The 23,736-nt window shown below is 47.0% G+C and overlaps 1 protein-coding gene across 1 annotated transcript in view; it reads right to left on the bottom strand.

Annotated features, from left to right (window-relative positions):
* LRRC8B (leucine rich repeat containing 8 VRAC subunit B) overlaps positions 1 to 13,603 on the bottom strand; it is a 73,781-nt gene extending 60,178 nt beyond the window's left edge. The window contains exon 1 of the mRNA XM_075558182.1: positions 13,450 to 13,603. The gene's annotated coding sequence lies outside the window, so the exon portion shown is untranslated. The remainder of the gene's footprint in view (positions 1 to 13,449) is intronic.
* Between the last annotated feature and the right edge of the window lie 10,133 nt (positions 13,604 to 23,736).

Below are 23,736 nucleotides of genomic sequence, written 5' to 3'. Positions count from 1 at the left end.
GGAAACAGAGTTGGAGATGCTTATGAGGTTTAAAAGTCAGATGGGTTTCATTCAGAAAATTTGAAGCTATAAAACGAAGCCTTAAACGTCCCATTCTGCATGTGACGTACTCGCTTCAAAGTGCTACTTCTTAAAATCGCGAGTTGTGTAGCACTAAAAGTTGAGGCATCTCTTCAGAAAGTGTGCACTGGAGATTCTCCTGAACGCGGCAAGTTCATCCTCCAAGTCCTGCTCTGCCGGAATCTCCCTAGAGGAAATCACTGGGTGGAGCAGTGGTGCAGAGGGAGGACTGCCGTTCCCCTCGAGGGAGCCACTGTCCCTTGTTGAAACCATGCTCATCCCAACCCAGTGACCTTTAAAGGCACTGGCACTTCCTACTAATTCTTTAACAGGATGACTTTCTATTTTCAAGAAAAATGTGCAGGATCCACATTTGTAAGCAAAGAGAAATCTTTCTACTCTAAGATCTCCATTTCTTTCTGTCTTCTCCCTCCCCCGATTCCAGTCAGAATTCTCTGAGATCATATTTTTCAAGGACACTTGGCATCCTTGGGATGTCACTTGCTATCGGGCAGGAACTAGGGTCGGAAGCCACACCAGCCCCATAAAGTAATGAGATTTTGTCCTATGTAAGTAATAATGGTGCGCATATCATAAGAAGTAAGAACACTTTATGGACGACAGCAGATTTCATTTTTAGTTTTCAAAGGGCAAAATCACTGATCATAGCTTTTAGAGACTGTGGCCTTGGAAACTTAAAAGACCTGTAGGAAAAAGCAATGAACCGCTTTGTGAGACTCTTAGGTCCTTGACTCAGCCGTGTGCATTTTTACTTTACTCTCACTTTTGGTGTCCTATCAGTTTTTTTTAAAAAATTGAACTTGAACTGGGGTGGAGGAGGAGGGTGATGGATTGAAAAACCATTTTAATTCTCTTAGAATCTAGATTTCTTGGTCTGTGAACTTGGGGAAACTTCTTTAGGCCATCTGCCGTTAGACTTCCACTTGAACTTTGATCTTTCCAGAAATTGTTTTCCTAAAGTCACCTTCAAGTCAAACAATAGCTAGTAAACATCTCAGAGGAGACTGCTTTCTTGGGCATGGGCTCTTTTGGATAATAACAATGACCTTCGGAGGACTACACTGTAAAATGCCACCTGTCTCCACCATCCCTTCTTCCTGTTTCCTGCGACCTTCAGGGTGATGATCCTCAATTCACCATAAACATCTACTCAACAATAAACATACTCGGCTACACTAATTTTTGTTATTTCTCTGTGTACTTGGGATTTGACAAGACCTAAGGGATCTAAGGATGATTCCAAAGCATATTAAAATGTTTCATGTAAATCTGGGTTGACTCTGGAAGAGATGCAAAGATATCTATAGCATAAAAAAGTTAAAAACCAATAGATATTTTCAAAGGTTTCTCCACACAACTGTAAACGATTGGAATCAATGTACCCAAATAAACTCAAGGCCTTGAACTTGGTACTCAGGTGAGTGTATATTCATGGCTTCACAAAGCTTACACCCTGGTCAGGCCACTCAATCACTCTATCCAAATCCCTCACAGAATCACTTTTTAGCCCTTGCTTTATTTTAAAAATAAACCATGCTTTATTTTTTGTCAAAGTAGTTACGTCATTTATTGTCCCTCTTTCCACTTCTAGGACAAATGAGGGGGTTCCAAAAAGTTCGTGGAGAAAGTGGAATGGGAAGATCATGGACTTTTCCCCATGAATCTTTTGAAGTTCCCCATTTCCTCGTGAGGGTATCTTTTTTTATTGCAAGATTTATTTAGTGCAGGATTAGTGCCTGGAGCAATCTCAGGCACATGCATATACAAAGTGCTTAAAATGCAAGAGGTGTTAAATGTAAGATTTTTTAAAATCTATAAATTAAGCACATCAGAACAAAAGTGCAAATGTATTGTTTTTCTTTTTAGTTTGCAAGCCTGCTGTACACTGGACACTGTACAAAGCAAGCCATAGCACATTTTCGGATCCTTAGACCTTTTATAAAGCAATGTAACCCCGAAAAGAAGCCAAGCAGGCATTGTTGTAAAGGAAAAGTCACTTTGTCGGGATTAGAGTGCTAAATCTCCAATTAAAGCGTGGGGTTTGCTCAGACAACTCATTTATCACCTATGAACTATTTCCACATTTGAATAATGGAACAACTCTTGTCCATTGTCTAGGTACACAATGGCCTGTACTTACATATATTACTCCAATCATATCTGCCCCATTGATAACGAGAGAAAGGGAACAAATGTGGATATCAAATATTTTAGTAGGTTTATGGTGGCGCGTGACGTGCTGGGTGTTTCCAAAGGGTGTTTCGAGAGACACCTGCTCTATGCCCTAGGAAGAGTTCATGAGACCGAGAAACAGTTCAACTGGCTTTTTCACACAGGTCGGAGCATCCAGGAACAAGGAGGGCCCACCCAAGGCTTAGAAGACAGTCACAAGTGACCAATGGGCCGTCAGTCAATGGTCTGCTCTGGCCTTTAGTCTGTGTAACGAAGGATGTTACGGGGAAGTAAAATGACTGGGAATACCTCTTATCCTTGTCTTTGTAGCTCCCGCCAAAGGACTGGCTGGGCCCATGCATGAAGGCGGGTGAAACACTAAAAGCAAGGATTAGTGGGTCTAAGAAATGAGGCATCTCAGAAGCAGGGACAGAGAAGCTCCTGAACTACCAAGAAGAAAGGAGCACCACCACTGAAGCCCGTTGGCAAATCCTAGCTGAAGGAACAGGCAGAGGCAGTAGATGCCAGGCCACATCCAGGCCAGAGGCAGAGGTGGGCAGACTGTGAGACAAGGCGGAGCAGCGGGTGCACTGAGCAGACGAGGCTATGCGGCAGAGCCTGTGATGGAGAGGCTGAGCACCAGAGAGAATCCTCAGGGCTGCTGGCCGAGGGGAGGTGCTCTTGTGGACCAAAGACTGTATCCTTAGTGTTTTATGGCCCTGACTGGTGGTCAGCTGTTAATTCCCCTGATAAATCCCCATTAGTTGTGAGAATTGCCTGCCAGTGAGGTCTGTGTGGCCACTGCAGCAAATGCCCTGACCCCGCAGAAGGGCAGAGGCCTGGGGCCAGCGGGTGGTGCCAGCCTAGAGGGAGGGAGGCTGGCATGGAAGGACGGCTGCCCTCCGCCGGGGGGTTGTGGGCGTTCGAGCTCTGCTCCCTGTGTAGCCAGATGATGCCAGATGCGGCTCTTCTTCTTCAGGGCCCTGCGAGTTCGCTCTGTTCCTGCTTCCGAGGCAACTGTGTGGCTTTCGTCTTGCAGCAGCAGCAGATATACCCACAGGGACAAAAAGGGCAGTGACACGGTTCCCGACCTGTCGTAAGGTGGGCAACTCAGAATTTAATCCTGGCACTGACATAACAGAGACCTCCCTCCAAAATGGACCAGAAGCACAGGCATGTGATGGATTTACTGCACATCACTAAAGGGAAAGTGGCTAGAAGGGGCACATTAATTCCACATCCCAATGGTGCTGCCAGAGAGGATGGGTGGTAGGAGCCCCGGAGTCCCGTTCAAATGCACAGTGAACCCATGGACAACAGACCAAAGCACAGCCCGGGCCCCCTCCTCCGTCACGTTTCATTGCTGGGCTGGAGTCCACGATGGTCGCCAAGGTGCCCCTTCAGCTCACAGAGCGGGTCCTTTGCCACCGGCCCTCTACTGAAGCAAGGACAGCGTCCTTCGCCAGGGGCTGATTTTCACCGGGGGTATTTCAAGAAGTGACGGGGTCTAACGATGCTTTTGTTATCCTATAAAATATTCCTGCTGCCAAGGGACAAACCTTAAGTTACCCACTAGAGGCCTCGACCCTTAAAGTTGATGGTTAATTTGACTGACAGGGTTTTGAAAAAGCATCCAAACACCAGTGTTCTCCGAAGGCCTTTTCCAAAAGGGAGTGAGTGGGGAGGATGCTGTTGATTATCCCCAGGTGGTCAACTAACCGGTGCCTAAAAGTATGGGGTACAAATGCCTCATATACTCTGCTGCTGATCTAGAGGTTGGAGGTTTGAATCCACCCAGAGGCACCTCACTCCCCCTGAAAAAACGCAGCCAGTGAAGGCTCTGTGGAACACAGTCCTCCTCTGGCATACATGTGGTCACACGAGCCCGAAACAACTCCCCGGCCAGGTGTTTCCACACGCTATTGGTTCGTGTCAGTTATTTGCCCTCTTCCCTTTTCACGTCCATCCATTCCCTGCATTACAAAGAAAAGGCCAACATTCTACTTCTCAGAAATCTGTCCATGAGGCCCTTGCCTGGAGGTGTAAAAAGCTCCATTTGTCAACTTGGAAACATACGTCCGCTTTGAAATACCTATGCATTACAGGTATTTACAGAAAGCCAGGCTACAGAAACACCTATGAAATACTCACAGGGTAAGAAAGCGAAATGACTTTTATGACCACAGTAAATCCTTTGGGAGTTAAAAGCTCCCATTTCTTTTGCTTTGAGCACGGCAGGAGGACACAGAAGGCGGATGGAACGTGATGCCCAGATTTGGGATCCACCGTTAGGGCATTTCTGGCATATAACTCGAGAGTTTAAAATAAAGTAGAATTCCCCTCCCATCACATGCAACCGTGGAAACCAGAGGGGGCCGTTCTACTCTGTCCTACAGGGTCCTGATGAGTTGGGATTGACTCAACAGAGGTGGATTCTTCATTTTTTCATCCCCATCAGTTAACGTGATAGGCTGTTTAAGCCCTTACGTTTACAGAGGAGCCCGGACGCCTCTTTCACTCGTCAATTGTTTTAGTAAGTAAATCATTTATCCAATATCACGAGTCGTTGTTTGGGGGAAGTATATTGCATATGAGCCTTCCAAACCAAACGTACTGCGCTATGGAGTCCATTCGGAACCCTGGTGGCATAGTGAATTACGTGTGGGCATAGTGAATTGGGCTGTTAACTCCAAGGTCAGCAGTTTGAACCCACCAGCTGCACCGGGAGAAGAGAAGGCTTTCCATTCCCATAAAGATGTATAGTGTTGGAAACCCACAGGAGCGGTTCTCTCCTGTCCTCCAGGCTTGCTCTGAGTCATACCAGGCTTAGGAGAAGGTACACAAAGAAGACAAGCTCCTCGCTCCCAGCACTTCATTCTGGTGAGGCAGGCAGAAGAGAACCAAGCAATGCACACCATCAACTAAGGCAACAGGAAAGGGTGTGCTGGGGAGAGGGCTAGGGGATAGCGGGCACCTTGGTGAAGGTGTTCAGAGAAGGGATCTCGGAGGTTATGTTTGAGTTGCCTCTTCGTTGATGAGAAATAGTCGGGAAAATGCCTAAGGCATTCCAGGTAGAGAGAACCAAATCAAAACTAAGCTCCCTGCCACCTGACAGGGCAGAGAACTGTCCCTATGGGTTTCTAAATCTTTATGGGAGTAGAAAGCCTCCTCGCTCTCAGAGGGTGGCCGCGAACTGCTTGCCTTGCAATCAGCAGTCTAACCCACTATACCACCAGGCCTCCAGTCCAAAGCACAGTCCGGGGGAAGTCTCTGAGTAGGGGCCCAGATTGGTGTGTCAATGAGGGAGGTATCCCAAATACTGAGGGGCAAGTGGCAAACGAGAGGAAGTCCAAGTTACAAGGATAACTGGTGAAAATGAACACGGTCTGGCGCTTCAGCACAGGGGTGGTGCAGCACACACGCTCAAGGTAGCCTGTGAACCTGACCACTGGCATACTGCCTTGGAGAAACTGCATGATGACTCATCCCACTTTCGGAAGACAAGTCAGTGCTCGGTCGAGGACTGCCCATTGAAATGGTGCCAGGAATAAACTCATCTAATTTTGCCTAGAGAGATGAAGCAGAATTCACCTTAGATGTATCCACTCAGAGCAAGAAAAAACCTGCAGACCAATGGCTGATGGCTCTGTCCCCAAGGACTGTCATGCCATATCATGCTCCGTGGGAGCAGAGCACCCCCCCCCCTTGCCCTCCCCGAGGCAGAGATTAAGAGAGGGCACACTTTCTGATGGGCCCTCCCATTAGCTCGGCTGGAAAAAGCCAGGAGAAACGGTGCCCTTCTGGCCTAGCAGACCTGAAATTATGGAGGGGCTAGGTGGTGAGGCTACCCACTGGATGTCCTGTGAGCCTCACAGTCACTGAGAGAGAAGCCATCTCCGGGTAGCAGGCCAACCAGTCCTCTAGAACAACATACTGTGCAGGCCACCTATTCTGGCTTCAGTGTCCACTGCCGCCTTACGGGCTGTCTCTGCGTGTCATGGATTCCTGGGGGTGTAGGGGTTACTCACTGAACTAACCACAAGCTCAGCAGCTGGCAACCAGCAGCCTCTCCAGAGGAGAGAGATGGGGCTTCCTGCTCCCGCCAAGAGATACAGGCTTGGAAACTCCCAGGGGCAGGTCTACCCGGTCCTACAGGGTCGCTACGAGTTGGAATTGACTCGATAACAGTGAGTGTTATTCTTCTGTCAGCGTCTCCAGGAGATGCACTTGGCTGCTGACCTAAATGTGGAAGGTTGGAGTCTACCCAGAGGAACCATGGCTGAAGGGCTGGGTGAGCTACTTCTGAAAAGCCAGCTGTTGAAATCTCCACGGAGCACCGTTCTACTGTGACACACATGGGATCGCCCTGAGTCACAATCAACTTGATGTCAACTGGCTCTGATTGTCTGCCTGACCAATTCCTTGATATTCTCCTGCCAAATGGTCTCCAATTCCACCTTGATAAGGGTCATGTAGATCAGTCCTCTGTTCCTCTCAGGAAAGAAACTCACTTTACAACCAGCGTTCTTACTCCAATCTACTTTGGAGATATAGATGTACATATGTATGTATCTGTGTGTGTGTGTATATATATATATATACATATAAATGTATCTGTATGTATATATATTCCAGACAACACAAATAAACTGTAAAAAAACACATTATTTCTGAAATAGTTAGGCCTTTTTAGACTACTCCACTGAGAAGTTATAGATGTTTCCTGGGAAGACTGCCCCCAAGCATTATGAAATGCCTCCTCTGGAGAGGGCTTAGAAACCTGGAGTACTTTTTGGTCTCTGCCTACATGGCTGAGTTCACTTCAAACCATATCCCTCCTCCCTTTCACTTCACCCACACTGCCTGCCTTTATTGTTCTGAAACTCTCACAGCATCTACCAGCACGCCTTTGCACATGCCCCCCCCTTCTAAAAACTCTCCTTGCTGCAATTCCACCTTTGCTCAGTGATGATTCCCATCTCTCCCACCAGCCTACACCATCGAGGAGGACGGAGGCCATATGTACTTTTGCTTACCAGTGCACCCCAAGGGCCTAGTACAGCATCTGCCACATCAAAATTCCCAAACCAAACCCACTGCCACCAAGTCGACTCTGACTCAGAGTGACCCTATAGGACAGGGTAGAACTGCCCCTGTGGGTTTCTAAGACTTTAACTCTTTCCTGGAGTAGAAATTCTTGTCTCACTCCCTCGGAGTGACTGCTGGCTTTGAACTCCTGATCTTGCAGCCCAACACAAAGCCCACTACCCCAGGCGCCTATCTGGCACACAGTCAGTACTTAGTACATAGCTGAAATACACACTTATTACTATCGGATATGATTCCCAATGGTGGAAATGTTCTTTCAACTTGTGAGTTGATAAATAAACAAAATACACAAACATTCAGTTCAAGCCTGAGCAAGGAAAATCCTCAGACTAATCTATTCTGCTTTTGATCAAATGCAATAAAATAATATTTTGCTGCTATTTAAGTTAGAAACTGATTTTAGAGTCAATTCTCCACAGTTTGGCACTGTAACAGAGCTCATTCTGATATGCATAGTGGTGTTCACTTGATAGTGATTTGAAAAAGAGAGATAGATGTGATGCTTTAAAAAGAATAATCCAGGGTGGATGACAGGGAGGAAAAGGGGATTTGGGGAGTAAAAAATGCAGGTGGGAAGGGAAGGGAGCCTAGAAGGGAATGTGATGGCACAGCTCATTTTAAAGGTGAATTAACGGGCGTGGGGGTGGGGAAGCTCTAAAACTGATATGGGATGATTGTATAATTCTCTTTGATATGATGGAATGATTGAACTATTGAATTGCATGATATGTAAATTATGTGCCAATAAAACGCTTAGAAAAAAATTCAGATTCAGCCCAACTGAAAAAAATTCAGATTCAGCCAAATTAAAAAGCAAGAAAGCCTATCCCTTTATCAGGTATAGCATTTTATATATATGGGAACTTTATATACAAGATTCCATTTAATCCTCATACCCAGGTATTACTTCATTTACAGATGAGGAAACTGAGGCTGAGGGAGCCTAACTAAGGTTGCATACCTTGTAAGTGACAGAGCCAGCTTCTTATACAGACCCAGGCGAGGCTCACTGTGTAACATTTCACATGTACCTCAAGAATAAAAAATGGACCATCAGACTATTCGTCACATAACGAAGATGGTGAGCATGGAGCAATCGCCGCGCAGCTTCAAGAAGGGTGGAATTCCGGGTAGCCTCCAGGAAGCTGGGCTGGCTGCCCTGTGCCCTGTGCTCCCTCCTGATAGCAAGAGCACTGTGTCCAACCAGCGCACAGGACCGGCCAGCCCCTGTGGCCACGGCCTCGGATGTGCAGGCAGCACCACACCAATGGACAACTCTTCTCCTTCCCCAGCACCCACTTAGTCTACGGGGCGGGAAGGGAGCAAAGAAAGAGGCACAGTGAGTGTGTTTAGAAGAAAAGCATGCCCATCTCATGATATTCTAAAGTATATTCTCTGGGTCTCAAGCCTCTGTCTCTGTTGGGCTAGGGGCTCAGCCAGGCTCCCAGTTCCCTAGCAAGAAGGTCAGAGCCTCAGTTTGCGGTTCTGAGGGTGGAGCAGGATTCCTAACAGGAATGCAGGGCTAGCAGAGGTGGGTGGGGAGCCCTGAAGGTGGCTCCGGCTGGAATGGAAGCTCTGACCCAGGACGGGAAGAAGGTGAAGGGCCCTCCGGTCACACAGACGGACTTCACGTAACACCGTCTCCTCCAAGCCTCCTTCTCCGCAGGGGAGCAAGCCATCACTGGACAACTCATCACAGTGGTGAGCGCCTTGGGAACTCTGAGCTGTTATGACTCCTACAATTGTTTTTCTAATTAAAAAATGAGATGAATGAAAAATCTGAAAATAGGCAGACAAACAACCTCCATTTTCGCTTAACACCAATTTTCACCTGGTCAATGGAACCTAGGAGGAGTGGGCGCATTGGATCGCAAGAGTCACACTTTCCAGGTAAGCCACATTTTTAAGCTGAGGAAGAAATGCAGACGTGGAGCGATGACGCGTTCCTCTTTGCCACTCCAGCATCCCCTTTCCTGACCGTGAGAAAGGTACAAGAGCTCGTCCAGGCAAGTGTCCACGTGGTCACGGAGACCGGGGAGGTAGTAGCACAGAAACCAGACAATTCACCAAAAGGGAAAAAGGCGAAGTACAAAGTAGCATGAACTCACGGCTTATTCTATACCAGCTACTGCATCAGATGCTCCACCATGCACTATTTCTTCATATCGTCAGCATCCCATGGAATAGATAGGAGATAGACATTAGGACAGACAAGAAGGAAGTTTAAAATAAAATAACTGGGATGTCTGACTACTCCAGTGTTCATTTCTACCTCTTCCTCCTTCAGGATGGGAACCCCCCACTTTGGGGCTGAGTACAAAGCTATCTGGAGTTTAAAAAAAAATTCCCTAGTCTCTTCTGTAACTACAGAAGGTTGGTAAGATATAAGAGCAAGTGTATAATAGCTTCCAGGACACCTCCTTGAGAGACCATAGGCTCTTGCCTCTCCATTAACCCTCTCTTCTTTTTACTCCCTCACGAGACTTGAAACTCAGGTGGGATCCCTGACATTCCATCTTGGACCCTGAAGATGAGGGCCTCATCCATGTATGCGGGAACAACAGGGGGTGCTCACGAAGGTCTCAGAAAGGCTAGAACCATCCTAACAGGCCCGGATTGTCTCCCTACCAACCATTTTTAAAATTTCATGTGAGAGACAAACAAACACCATCTTGTTTAAACCACTGTCTGGAGTCTCTGTAACTGGCAACTAACCTTAAAGAACCTGGTAACTTATCCCCTCAACCCAGGCTCATTGGTCTGGAAGGTCCATCCTCTTAAGGAACATCCCAAAGAATGTGTGTTGTAATTTGGGATAGAGTGGGGTGGAGGGTGTATGTTTTAAATGCTGAAAAGAAAGGTCTTCTCAGAAGAAAAGAAGGTAGTTTCAAAGTCTTTCACATCTGCACACCTGAGAAAGAATCAAAGGAAATACACTACTCAGCAATCAAGAATTCTGTATCCATCGAGAGGTGAGGAGGAGTAGCTCGGCCACGTGCCTGGAGCTGGAAATGAAAGCGAATTAGAAGCTATGCAGCTGACAGCTTCTGTGAAAGATGCTGTTGGCCGAAGGGTAGACATTGCAGAATGGAGCCCTGGAGATTGAACACAAAATGAGACAGACAAGACCTAAGGATTACAAGGGACTCAGAAACTGAAGCAGGCAGTAAAGTTCAAAAATCAACAGCCTGGAAAGGGACATGCCGAATCACGTGACCCATATCAAAGCGAGGATAAAGGTCAAGGCCAAAGCTCTGACAACTCATTTTTATTCATTTCCTTCACATGGGTTCACAGCAGCATGAGAGAAGTAAATTTAAATTGTGCTGAAAATGCACTGGAACCCTAAATGCAAAGAAGCCACAGAGCAGGGAGTTTATTATTGCCCTTTGTTCAGCTTCTAGGGGAACAGTGCGGATAAGAACTTAGGAGTAAGATTCAGTTAACTGGAATTGGGCCTACTTTTAAGAAAAATAGATTATTGTGGCTGCCACGGACATTGCTACAAAGCCCAGAGAAATCAGTCACACTAAAGGCACGTACAAAAGTTGTGAAGATAAAGGGGGAAAAAACAAAGTAGGCAGTAGCCAGATAGGGCAGCATTGTGACAGCGAGCAGGACACAAATTGCAATGTCTTTTACAATTGACTCAATAAATTCTTCACTATAATTGGGGCTCCCAAGTTCCATGTCAGTGGTCACATGCCTAAATTTTTTTGGCCAAAGCTTCTAGTCCCCTGCATCAAGATGGCACCGAGGTGCATTCTATACAAAAGGTAACGCCAACCATTGCACCAGTGTGGGGTGACATGACAGAGCCAGAAAGTCTTCGCTCATGAGAGGATCCACGTATGCTGGAAGGAGGCTGGCTAAGAGAAATAAACATCAACTGAAGACATTAACTTGTGTAAAACTAAATGGAAACCATGCATTGCATAAAGCAGGCTACCTTTTTTGGCATGGATAGTAGCAAATCAAGAAAAAAAACTATTAAAAAGGATTGAGCATAAAAATAAAACAACTTGAGTATAAGTTAAAAGTAATTTAGGGCTAAAGCAAAACTCCTCTTAATATTAAACTATTTTCCTCCCCTTCAACTTTGGGGGTGGGGCAAAAAAAGAGATGAATTTCAGGTCGGTGCCGATCAAACGGGGAGCCCTGGTGTTGACCTGCTAACTGCCAGGATGGCAACAATTCAAAACCATCTTTTGGGGTGAAAGACGAGTTTGTCCGCTCCCACAAGGATTTACAAAGCCCCAGCAACGCTATATAGATCAGTACGCGCCTTGGATTTAGAATTAGCTCCATAGCAGTGGAGTAGGGTTTGTGTTTGTTTGTTTGTCCCCAGTCTCATAGCACAGAAGAAGGGGAAGTGTCTTATGAAAACAATCGCAGAGATTAATATAAGGAAACTCAAAGGATGATCTCTTCCACATTTCATTCACTGTAATTAATGTTGGCAGTTTCATTCTGGGGCCCCTGAAGATGGAACTAGCAATCTTGCAACCGTGAGAAGCAAGAAGGAATCTTTCAAAGGCGAATCTCAACTAGTCAAATGAAAATTGCTTAAAATGTAAAAATATTCACACCAGGCTGGACATGTCGGAACACCTTTCCAACTGCAGAAAAAGAGAACTAGTTTCAAAAAACAGTCAACCTAATTGTAACGTGTAGACTTTTTTTCTCCTATAATAAAAATATATTTTGCAGCCATACCTATAAGGAGGACTCCAGGACATATAACGGATACTAAATGACGGCTTTGCCCGCTTCACCACCTGAACTAAAAGCCTTCTATTTTAGCTGAGAGGCATGCCAGACGGGTTAGGGCTTAAATATTCTTAACTCACACAGGCCCAATTAGCTGGAGGATTAGCTGTCATTTTACATCCTCGTCAAGAGTAAAGATGCTGACTAGGAAGCCAGGGCAAAGGAGAATCTCCTCAACACCAATAATCCACAGGACATTTGGGGTTCTCAGGAGGTGGTATCTGAACACATCCCAGGTAACGGAATGGTTAAAATAACGACACTGCCGGCTCACTTCTGAGAAAGTCCACCCTACACTTAGGTTTAGAAGATGGAGCCACGTGAACAAGCACATTCATTTCATCTTCCCTTAGAAAGTGGCGAACAAACTAAGTTGGTTACTGATGTGTCGTTGAAATCTTCACACTGAGGTCTTTCTTTCAGAGTATTTCTGGAGTTTGGGGCGAGGTGAAATGTGCGTGCATAGTTTTTCGTTTGTTTCTCATTTAAGTTGGCTCGTCCTTTATTGGGGGTGGGGGAAGGGAGGTGGGGGTTGGAAGGAATCTTTTTCTTTCCGACCACAAAGAAAAGACGTCCACCAACGTCCTCGGACTCAAGGCAACCTATGGACTTCGGAGAGTCAGTGGAGGACACGGAGTCGGCGCCCACACCGAGCCCCTCCCTTCTGACGGCTCCGCACCTGCTCCTCCGCAGCCGGGCGGAGGAACTCCAGCTCCTCGCTTTAAAGGTGCATCCGGTGACCTCTCCTCCTGCAATCAGATTCATGTCCAACACCTCCCTCAACTTGCAGGCAAATAAGGAGTATCCAAGGAGAAACAGGGTTGCCAGCCAACAGCTCCAGGGTTAGGGACACACACGCGGGCACGAGCAAACGCAGTCGCCCTCGGTGGGTCCCGCTCACCTGGGAAGGGCGAACCTCCAGTCCGGGCGGCCAGAGCACCTGCCTCCCCCCAACCACCCGCTCCCGCCCTGGGGACTCACCTTCAGGCGCAGCGCCTCCTCCGCGAGGGCGACGCGGGGACCGCCTCGCCGCCGCCACCCACGCCGCTCGCCCCAAATGACCCTCGCACCCAGGAGAGGTCCTCTCGGGGGGGACCACTCCCTCCTTGTCGGAGACAAGGGGGCAGCCCAGCCGCGGGGCATCTCGCCCGCCGGGCACCTGCCCGCGGGCGCGGTGCCCACAGGTAACCGCACCTGCTCAGCCAACCCCACCTGCTGCGTGCCCGTGCCCGGAGCTGCCCCTCCGCCCCTCGGGGCGGCTCGGCTCCTCCTCCGGGAGCCGGGGCGGGGGGGGGGGGTTGTCACGCTGCGACCTACCTGCGCCCCTCCGGGCCCGGCCGCCGGCGCTGCCCGCCGCGTGTGCCCCGCGCCGCTCGGGCGCCCGGGCGGCGGCCCCCGCGCCCGCACTTGCCCGGCTGGCGGCCGCTGCGGGCTCAGCGGGAAGCCCCGGCGCTGCCCGGCTCGCCGCCTCCGACCGGCTCCATTGTGACGCGGCGCGTTCCGCCGGCCAATGGGGGCGCGGCGGCGCGAACCGCTGACTAAGTTGGCGGGTGGAGGAGGAGGGGACTGGGCGGGGGCCGGCGGCGGCGGCGGCGGCGGAGGAGGAGGAGGAAGAGGCTGCAGCCACTTTGCTAGCTGCCCCTGCTGTGGATTTTGCTGCGGCCCCGGCCGCCCGCGCTGGCGCCCAGCTCTGGGGCGGCGGGGCCGGTGACTCACCGCTGGCCGCTGGGAACAAAGCGCAGCTGCCATCGCCGCGGCGCGCGCCATGTGCCCGCCCTGGCTCCCCGGGCCGCTGGGGTCCGCCGGCAGCGGTGCCGAGCGCCGTCCCGCGGGCTGGCTGCAGAGCAGGCGGGGGCGCTGATTTCAGGAGGCCGGAGAAAGGGGGGGGGGGGGGCTACCCCCCCTCCCCAGGCGCGCCACGCCAATGACTTTGAAAGTACTGCATTTCTGTGACCAGCCCCCGCCTCCTCGCGTGTGCACCCCCTCCGTAACTTGCTATTTACATAACGTCTGTTGGGCGGGGAGGAAAGGTTCGGTGGAGTGTGCGGGAACGTACCCCCTTTAGAAATGCCTGTACCGTTCTTGAGTGCCGCTACACGCTCAGAAAGGTGGTAGGGCTTTGCTACAGCGCCCGGCTTAAGTTCAAGTTCTGGGCCTCCGCATGCGCCTCTATTGGTGCAGGGAGAACATGGTAGCAAAGCATCCCTACCCTTGGACCCATGTTTTCACAACTGAGAAACTGAAGGTCCGCCCCATCTCCTGCCCTACCCTTTAAGTGACTGCATTTGGAAGGTAATTATGCGCGCTTCGTAAAAGAAACTGCTCCAAACCCAGGGCACCTAGAAGACTTTTTTTTTTTTTTTAATCATTCCCATCCATTCCACGCCCTCACCTCCATCTTGTGCCTTAACTCAGTCCCTTTGCCCAGGCCATTTATCCCCCACATCCTGACACATCAAGTTGTCAAGAGAGCAATCACCTCCGAGTTGCTACAGCGATCACATCCTCAATTAAAAAAAAAATGTGAACAGGTACCTTCCCAAAGAAAGGAAAAACGAGAACAGACTGGGCATTGGTGACATCTAATCAGTGTGTATAAAAGGGAGTGACGAAAATGACACCACTGACTTAGACGAGGCCAAACTGTTCAGAGAGCGAGCATTCAGATGGGAGGACAAGATGAAGCAGACTGCAAGGGAATGAAAAGACGGCCTTTGTCACACGAAGGGACTCGGGTGGCACAGTGGTTCAGCGCTCAGCTGCCAGCCAAAAGGTTTTCCTTTCGACTGGCCAGTTGCTCCATGAGGGGGAGAGGTGACTGTCGGCCTCCATAAACGGATTGCCTTGGAAACCTCTGTCCCCTAGAGCCCCTGAGCAGTTGTAACAGACCCCGTGGCCATGGATTTCATTTGGGTTTGTGAGTGTGTGTGTGTGTGTGTGTGTGTGTGGTTTCTGTTGATACTGCTGGTTCTGTCTGTGTCCGCTGTGAGTTGGGAGCTGTGTTCTTCCTTGGTCTGGGAGGGCAGACAGAGCATTCCATCATTTGATGATGCCACAAGCTTCTATTGAGCTGATGTGTGGCTCACTGGTAAGCTCACTGAGATATGATACCACAGCCCCAACAACAAGCCCAACTCTACCACAGATCATGACGATGGCACAGAAAAGGCAGTGTTTTATGTCCGATTGTACAGAAGTTTGCATGAGCCACAGCCTACTCAACAGCAACAAATGACAAGTACAGATGGCTGACTTTCGAGTTACCTATCAACTAGAGAACCCAAACCAAAAACTCACTGCCATCGAGTTAATTTCACCTCATAGCGACCCTATAGCATGGGATAGAACTACTGCTTTATATATCTGAGGCTGTAAGTCTTGATGGAATCAGAAATCGTCTTTCTCCCAAGGAATGGTTAATGGACCGTGGGTTAGCAACTGCTGACCTTCAGGCTAGCAACCCAGCTCAGAACCCTCTATTAAAACCAAGCTCCATCACCCAGAGAGGGAGATAAAGAATACACACCGAATAATGAAACCAGGTCCCAAGCAAGTGGATTACGAGGTATAGATGACAAAGTCATGTCATTAAAAGGTTGAAATATATATATATATATATATATATATATATATATATATATATATATATGTTTGTAACTATCTTTGAACATTTGAGAAGGGATATTTTCTAATTCCCACCTCAAACCTATGAACAACCAGTTAATTCTTCTATTAGGTGACAACATTTATTGTTGAAGAAAGAATATTGTAGCCTTTTGATTAGGTCCAGGAATCCTACTTTTAAACTGCGGCGTGAAATATGGGTTGGTCTTATTTATTCCTTCTCTGGGGCATCATACAAGCTCCCATAAGATGAGTAATCAAGAAGAGAGGCTATTCAGTAACTAGAAATGATTGTTGTCCCAGAGTGGTAGCAGTGGTAGGTATTGAGTGGGTTCCACCTCATCGTGACACTTTGTAAAACTGACCTAAGCTCCCTGTGCCATCCTCGCTGTCACTGCAATGTTTGAGCCCGTTGTTGCAGTCACTCTACAAACCATCTTGTTGGAGATCCTCCTTCCTTTTTTGTTGACCCTCTGCTTTACCAAGCATAATGTCCTCCAGAGACTGGTCCCTTCTGCTCTGCTGTCCTGTCCAAAGCACACGAGCTGAGCTGACGTTTTACCACCTTCATTTCTAAAGCACATTTTGGGCTGTACTTCTTCCAATACGGATCTGTTCATTCTTCTGGCAAGTAAAGTCCATATGTATATTCAATATATTTTGCCTGTACCACGATTGAAAGTGCCAGTTCTTTACTGGTCTTCCATATTCATTATTCAGGGTTGGCCTTGTAATTAGAAGGGAAAAAATGTTTTGTTTTTGTATGTGCCTAGTTGTTTTCACTAGATTGTACCCTCCTGAGAAAGGACTTTTAGGGTCTTCAGATAGTTAAGTTTCTAAAAGACTCTAAGATTCTCTCTGATCAATTTGTGTTGCTCAAAGAAAACTCAAAAGGATTCAAGTTATTTTATAGTCAGATCCATTTAAGTTTACATGATTAAAAATCCAAGCATTTACAAATTTGTCGTCCCTTGGTGGCACAGTAAAGAGTTTGATTAAAAACGGAAAGGGCGATGGTTTGAACTCATCCAGAAGTGCTGTAGGAGGACTGGGGTGGGGGAGGGGTGGGGGAGGAGCCTGATGACCTGCTTCTGAAGGTCACAGCCTTGCAAATCCCGTGAGGTGCAGTTCTACTTTCCACACGTGGGCAATTCAAGATTCGGAAAGGCAAAGTTCTATACCTTCGGCCCATTTCCCCAGACATTGTCTTACAAAGGCTGATCCACCCTCAGGCCCATTACATCTTCCGTAAGCTGAGAATCGAGAAAAGAAGTAGAAATAGGTTATGCTTTTCCTATTGAGTAGAAAAAGAGCCAGTGGTAGATTCTTTACCTTCTTCTGACAAAGAGGATGAGTATGAACAGCATGTGTGGCCAGTTCCTCTTCCCAACGTCTCAAGCATGTTGGCTGCTGAGTTCTGTGACCTACCTGATGTAATGCTTTACATCCTGAGCTTAGCAGGCCCCTTCTGGACTGAATCCCTGAAAGACAAAAAGCCTCTGAGTGACATCAGCATGTAACGGTCTTCCCAGTGTTTGCCTTGCTTGATCACAGTTTAGGTTTTTGGAAATCTTGAGGGAATGTTTATGATTAATGGACTGCAGGATAGGAACCACTATTAACAACTCTTTTCCAGTTCTGTATTCTGTGACTTTTTTGTTAAAATGAAAAATCTCTTCTCTTAAATTAATTGAGCATTCAATACCTAAAGTATATAAAATAAAACACTGGGGTCTGACAAAATTAGGGATAATATAAAAGTAAATTGTGAGGATGGCAGTGTTTCCTTGTATGGCACAGAGTCACTGTGAGAGCTGACTCATGCATGTAACAGCAACAATAAAGGTACGCGCACACACACATACAAACATACGCCTATATCGGTGAGGGTATTATACCCTAGTATAACCATAGCTCATTGATGTTGAATCAATTCCAACTCCTCGTGACCCTGTGGGACAAAGTGGAACTGCCCCACTGGGTGGGTGAGGCTGTAAGCTTCATGAAAGCAGACTGTCATAGCTTTCTCCCTTGGAACCTCTGTGGATCCTATACTGCAGTAGGGAAACTATATTCAGATAGCATCTAAAAAGGACCTAAGTCCTTTGCCATTGAATTGGTTCTGGCTCATGGTGACTCCATGTGATACAGAGTCCGACTGAGCTCTGTAAGGTTTTCTTGGCAGTCTTCTTGGTGAACGGTATCACTCAGGGCCATCATCGGGTGGCACCCAGCATCGTAAAGGGGCAACATAGGATTGAAAGTCGTATGGAACATGGGTCTGAGGATAGAAGTCCAGCTAACTTCAAGGCTTTACATTGGGATGTTACTCTAATTACACGTTACTCTTAGATCTTGTCTCAGTGTCATAGTTCAAGTTTGTTAGTTCCATTGGGGTGCCAGGTGATGAGAATATACCAGAACGGAAGAATCACTCATGTGTTGGCATTCTCAGAAAGTTTGCCAGGATCTTCCTGGTTGATTGAACTGTGTACGATCCGGCACGTTGCCACTGATAGAGGATTATTATTATTTTTCTGTTGCAAGCAGTTTACCATGCTTCTCTGATGTTCTCAACTTCATGGTTTCTGAGGTTTAAAATGTCCTTTCCTGGGGCCTGGGGCTAATTCTGAGAAGGAGCCCTGAGAATGAGCTGAGGACTGACAATTCCGAAATCAGGATGCACCAACCATGTGTTGAAACTTAAGGTGACCTGGTATTCCAGTCTGCACTTGTGCAAGGTCAGCTGTAGGCTTCTGTGTAGGCGATCCCTTAGCCAGGTGCCATCTGAAATCATCACAGCAGGTCGTTCTGCAGGAGCCCTATAGGCGCTGTGCATGAAGGGTGTGGCTGTTAAGCAGTGGGCCCAGACCCAGCAGCCATTCTGTGGGAGAAAGATGTGACAGCGTGCTTCTGTACAAATTGACAGCCTTGCAAACCACCGGACGGCAGTTTATGGTTTGGGGGGAGTTTTTTGGTCTGAGTTGTTTCTTCCATCCTCTGCTGATGCCCCCCTTGCTTAAGTGGAACTGACTCTTCGCTATCAGACACGTGTTACTAAGGTAACCATGATGTCCCTTCTCCTATAAAAATGCGCAATGTCTACAGCAGGATGTGTCATCCCCAGTGGATCTGATCTGTCTTCTGGGAAAGTGTCCAAATATTTCTTTGAAAGTTTCCCACGCCTCCCGTTAAAGAATACATGTTGTCATCCGGGTCACTTATTGGAACCCACTGCATAACAGCCAGCCAGATATCGACTCTTGTCCTTTCCTTACCCATACAAAATGCAAGTGACTTCTAAGAAAATCTTTGTAAGTCAAGCCAGGCTGAGAGCCCAGAATTAAAGCAGAACTGGGCCGCCTCACTCCTGGCAAGTGGTCTGAAGATGAAGTCCTGCGAGTTCTGTTATTGACTGAGACAGTGCTTACTGGAATCCCCGTGAGGATTCAATCTGTGCTCTCTGAACCGTGTCGAAATCTGGGCAAGAGGTTTCCTGATGTTGTAAATGGGACTGCCTTTTGAGGTTCATTAGACTAGATCCCGTGTCTCTCTGGTTTTGAGTAACCTGGGTCTAACCCCCCGCAAACCTTGAGTTCCTCTTTTTTTTTTTCCTTCAGCACGGTGGTTCCCTTCACTTCCAGCCTAGCATAAAGCCATCTTTTCATTATAAGACACATTGAATAGTGGGCTTCACTTCCAAGTAAACTGGTGTCCTAAGAAGTGATGCATGTGTGTGTATTATTAAAGGATCTGAAAAAAAGGAATCAAAATTAAAAATTTTTTAAATCTAAATTAAAAAAAGAGGGAGAACCCTGTAAAACTGGAGAGAAGCGATACATGCCGGAAAGAGCACAGACTACTAGCCTTCAAAGCTTACCCAGGGCCCCAGGGATAGTGCTTTCGATCATGAGACTTAATAGCAAGAAACGGAAGGTCCAGGTAGAAGTTTGTTTCTCAAGATGTGGACTCTCCCTATCCTGGCACATAAAAGAAAGAGGATCTGGGGATAGCTCAGATCTCATTTAATTGTATGGATGTATTTACTTGATACATATTTATTCTGTGCCTACCCTGAACAAATCACTCCTCCAGTTGCTTGGAATACACTTGTCCAGGTGGTGCTTCTGAAGCCCACAGCCTCAAAGAATTCTTCCAGAGGATGCTAGGAGAGTTGCAGTAAATTGATGAGGCCAGCCTGTGGTTTCTCCCACAGCACCTCCTTCTCCGGTTCTCTCTCTTGTGTCCTACAGACTCAAATGCAGACATGCTTTCCAGTTGTCTGCTGGTTCTTTTTCTTAGTTTCCTCCTCGTCCTTTTATCCATTGAATTTACTCTCTCCACCAAAGGTTCATTTGTTGTGAGAGTCGATAGGAACAACAAGATTTTTGCTTTCAAAGACCTTGCATTTTTAAAAGCCTAAATCAAAAAGACAGAGGCAAATATGTAGCCGAATATATGGGCAAAGATGAGGTTCAGCAGCATTGCATGGGTGGTACAGTTAGGCTCTGCTTACCCGTTGTTAATGATTAGCCATTTGGTTAATGAAAGGTTGGTTGTTCAAAGGTATCCATAAGTGACTCAGAAGTAAGGCCTGTAGCTTTGAAAACTCCCATGAAGCCATTCCACTCTGCACACATGAGGCCGTGATGAGCTAAACTAGATTTAACTGCGACAGAAAATGACAAGAGTTCCCATCACTGAATATTAACATGACTCAGAGCCAGAGAAAAGTTGTTAAGGACTTCATCTTGCTTGGATTGACAGTCAATGCTCCTGGAAACAGCTATCAAGAGATTAAATGATGTATTACATTGGGTAAGTCTGCTGCACAAGACCTTCTGAAAGTGTTGAAATGCAAGGATGTCACTATGAGGACTTCTTTTTGTTTGTTTGTTTGTGGCTCATACAACTCTTATCAAAGTCCACACATACATCAATTGTGTAAAGCACATTTGTACATTCATTGCCTCATCATTCTCAAAACATTTGCTCTCCACTTAATCCCCTGGCATCAAGTCCTCTTTTTTTCCTCTCCCTCCCCACTCCCCCCTCCCTCATGAACCCTTGATAGTGTATCAATTATTATTTTGTCATATCTTTACCTGTCCAACGTCTCCTTTCACCCACTTCTCTGTTGTCCGTCTCCCAGGGAGGAGGTCACATGCAGAGCCTTGTAATCGGTTCCCCCTTTACAACCCACCCTCCCTTTACCCTCCCAGTATTGCCACTCTCACCACTGGTCCTGAAGGTGCAGATAAGAACTGGAAATACAGGGAATCCAGGGCGGATGATCCCTTCAGGGCTATGGCATTTTTGATTGCTTCATGTGCATGTGAAAGTTGGACAATGAATAAGGAAGACTGAAGAAGAAGCTATGTGTTTGAATTGTGGTGCTGGAGAAGAATTTTGAAAGTGCTACGGACCGCCAAAGGGACAAACTGATCTGTCTTGGAAGAAGTACACCCAGAATGCTCCTTAGAAGCAAGGAAGGTAAGACTTCTTATGTTCTGTGGACATGTTGTCATGAGAGACCAGTGTCTGGAGAAGGATGTCTGGAGAAGGACATCGTGCTTGGTACAGGAGAGGGGAAGTGAAACAGAGGAAGGCCCTTGACAAGATGGATGGACACAGTGGCTGCAACAGTGGGCTCAAACATAACAACAGTTGTGAGGCTGGGGCAGGACTGGGTGTTTTGTTCTGTCACACTTACGGTTGTTATGAGTCAGAACTGCCTTGACAGCGCCTGACAACAAGAGAGCCGACTACTCAAATAAGCTACATCGTAGGTAAGTATAACCTGGTCGGCTTATTTCAAAGGGCAATCAAATAATAAATATGATGTCCTTTATCTATTGTAAAATTGAGGATTAAAGATGGCCAGGTTTTTATTGGTGGAAGAGTGGGATAAGGTAGGGAAGGCTTCTTAGAGTAATTGAGACCCGAGGAAGGAAGGAAAGACTAGGTGTGGAGAGGAGGCCTGCCGTGTTTGGGTGGAACAGCTTTTGGTGGCTGACAAAAGCCTTCGAGTAGGAGGGACATTACAAAGAGCTTGAATATTTTTCAAGGCGAGAGGAAGATCTTACACCAGGCTGTAGCAGAGACTACACAGATTGACTTTATCTTTGAGTGAGTGTGAGTCTTAAATAAAAGTCCTGCAGTAATTTTTTATCAATTCCATAAACAGATACAATATTTTGTTCATCAGCATTCCAGGAACAAAAAGGATATACTGATTCAGACAAAATATAATCCCAGAACAATTTGTTTCTCTTTATAGTTCACACCTATCATTAAAAATAATGTAATGCCGCCATTTCTAAATGTTATGTTCCTGTATCTGTAGGCATCTGTAACAATCCAAGATATAATGTCGTAGTAGTTCCTGTCCTTTTTAAATCACTCTTACACCTTCTTAACTCAATCCCATTGCTGTGGAGTCCAATTCTAACTCGTAAAGGCCTTTATATGAGGAGTAGAACTGCTCCATAGTTTCCAAGATTGGAAATCTTTATGAAAGCAGATTTCTACATTTTTCTCCCATAGTGGTATTGGTGGGGTTGAACCACCAACCTTTGGGTTAGCAGTTTAACACTTAACCACTGCACCACCAGAGCTCCTTCTGAAAGTAAAGGAATCACTTAGAGTCTATGGCAGGCTGGGTTCTCTAGAGAAGCAAAACCTGTGACGTGTGTGTATGAGTACAGGGAGAGATTTATATCAATCAGTGGTAGAAGTGGGCTAAGTCTAGCCCAGTTCAAGTCCATGTGTCAGATGTAAACTGAGGCATCTCCTGAGTCCTGTAGCTACAGGGACTGATGAACAGAAAGATGAAGTAGGAAGACCACAGGCTGATGAAAGTTGAGCTGAATGAATCCGAGATTGGCTGAATGAATCCGAGGACGGCAGCCTGCTGGTGGCTCCAGGGACCGGCACAAACTCTAACAGAAGGTCAGTGAACCAGACTCAGGATCTAAATCCAGCAGGAGACGTCAACTAGCTTCCGCACAGTGTCAGTTTCCACTGAGTAGGCCACTCTGCATGAAACCTCCCTCAATGGTGTCCAGGCTGTGACCAGATTAAAGAGATGTATTTGCCCCACAACTGCCTGACTGCTTCACCGGAGAGCTCCTCAGAGTTCATCAGACTATTGTTTTGTTTTCTTGTTAGGTGCCATCGAGTAATTCCGACTCATTGCTACCCCAAGTACAACGACCAAATCACCGCACAGTCCTGCGCCATCCTCACAATCGGTCTTACATTTGAACCCACTGTTTTAGCCACTGTCTGAATCCATTTTGTTGAATGTCTTCCTCTTTTCCCCTGCTTTACCAAGCATGATCTCTTTTTCTAAGGACGGGTTTCTTCTGATAACAAATCCAAGGATCGCGAGGTGAAGTCCCCCCCATCGTTGCATCTAAGGAGCATTCTGGCGTGCTTACTCTAAGACAGGGTTGTTTGTTCTGTAGCAGTCCTGGATACTTTCTGTAGTCTTTGCCATCCCCGTAATGCAAACGCATCTAGTCTTCCTCGGTCTTCCTTATTCAAAGGGCAGCTTTCACATGCATGGGGGGCAAGTGAAAACACCTTGACTTGCATCAGGGGCCCCTGACCAAGAAGGGATAGGCTGTCCACTTCAGATGCCTTAGCCACTGAACGCCTTATGACCACATTATGTTAGCTCATATCATGGGAGATGATATACAATCTACCCAAGATGACATACAACCTAACTATCCAAGCGTCTCAAAAGTTTGAAAGATGATGACTGCTGGCTGCAGATGCCTGTCATCCTGGGGAGATACACTGAGAGACCGTGGGCCCCAGAAGGGCAAAGCCACACCCATCACACAGACTAGTGTTTCCTCAGAAACTGACACAACATTTTGCCCATGACAGGCACAAAACAAATATTCACTGAGAGATGAATGAATAAATAAATGAAGCAAAGCTCGAGACCTCTGAAACATGTATCTTCCT

Source organism: Tenrec ecaudatus, chromosome 1, assembly GCF_050624435.1.
Source record: "Tenrec ecaudatus isolate mTenEca1 chromosome 1, mTenEca1.hap1, whole genome shotgun sequence".
Lineage (NCBI taxonomy): Eukaryota > Metazoa > Chordata > Mammalia > Afrosoricida > Tenrecidae > Tenrec > Tenrec ecaudatus.
The sequence above is the reverse complement of the archived record's forward strand: the minus strand, read 5'-3'. Positions and strand labels throughout refer to the sequence as shown.